Raw genomic sequence first — 1,188 nt, forward strand, 5'->3', positions numbered from 1 at the left:
GACGGCGTGCGCTGCGGCAAGAGAGCGAGCACCCCCTGCGAAGCAACGGACTTCGCTACACCTAAACCTCGGAATGGTTTGGACTAAAACTATAGTTTCAGATCGGTTTTCCTATTGGTCTCCTTTGGTTTGGATTAAATGGGCTGGCCTCCTGGACTGGTTTGGTTTGGGTTTTTCCTATTGTCGGCTTGGTCTGGTTTGGTCTGGTCATAGACCAAACGGTCTCAAACCGTTCCAACCCATGGATCGAGAACTAAATCAGCGACCAGATTCCCTTCCGGATCAAAGAAAGCATGCATTGGTAACGTCCTCCTCGTCTTCTCCACTGCTGGTGTCGACCATGCTCCTGCTCTCTCAATGACATGTCCGTGCTCTGTCATGTACTTGATCGGCGTGTACTGCACCAACACGGAGACGCAGGCCAGCATCGACCAAGTTCTTTGGGCGCTCGTCTCGCGAGCCTCGGCTTACTACGGCACGGCCATCGTCTGCTCCTCCTCCTCGGCAATCTGGAGCCTTGTGCAGTGCTGCGGCAATGTCCCCCGGCAGGACTGAGCGCTCTGCGTGGCCGCGGCAGTGCGGGCACGGGCCACAAGCTAAGCCTTCTCCTCAACACCCAGAACACCACCGGCATGGACCTGGTCACTTTCGACCGAGCGCAGGGTAAGTTCATGTCCGGCAACGCCGCGAACAATGAGCTGGCAACGGACACGGTGCATCTCAGATGCGGCGGCGGCGGAACCATGACGACCATCTACAGGCTTGGGTATTGCACTAGGGACATCACGGCGGCGGACTGCGGGCTGTGCGTGGCGCACACAGTGGCCGAGCTGCCCAACTACTGTCAGACCGCATGATATACAACAGTTGCATGGTGCTCTATGAGGTGTACCGCTACTTCTTCCCGCTCAACGGCGCCGGCGAGTTGGCCGACGAGGTCGGACAGTGCAAACAGGATCTCCTTAACCCGTGATGGATGGAGTTCAGCTATAGTCAACTACAGTGCTTATATCTAGCATTATAGGATGTTCTATGTACGATGCACGTACATTGTGGTGAGTAACATGCACATGCAGCAGCAGCTAATCGCCCTTCCAACGCCTCTCTTCTCTTCCCGTAGTAATCGGACCCACCCTTGGTTTGAAACTTCAGTTTCAGACTCTATGCGGGCGAATAATTTGGATTGGT

The 1,188-nt window shown here is 55.3% G+C and overlaps 1 pseudogene; it reads left to right on the plus strand.

Moving 5' to 3' along the window:
• The first annotated feature begins 378 nt into the window (after window positions 1-378).
• Window positions 379-973, plus strand: LOC119272721 (annotated as a pseudogene).
• The last annotated feature ends 215 nt before the right edge of the window (window positions 974-1,188 follow it).

This window comes from Triticum dicoccoides, chromosome 3A, assembly GCF_002162155.2.
Source record: "Triticum dicoccoides isolate Atlit2015 ecotype Zavitan chromosome 3A, WEW_v2.0, whole genome shotgun sequence".
Lineage (NCBI taxonomy): Eukaryota > Viridiplantae > Streptophyta > Magnoliopsida > Poales > Poaceae > Triticum > Triticum dicoccoides.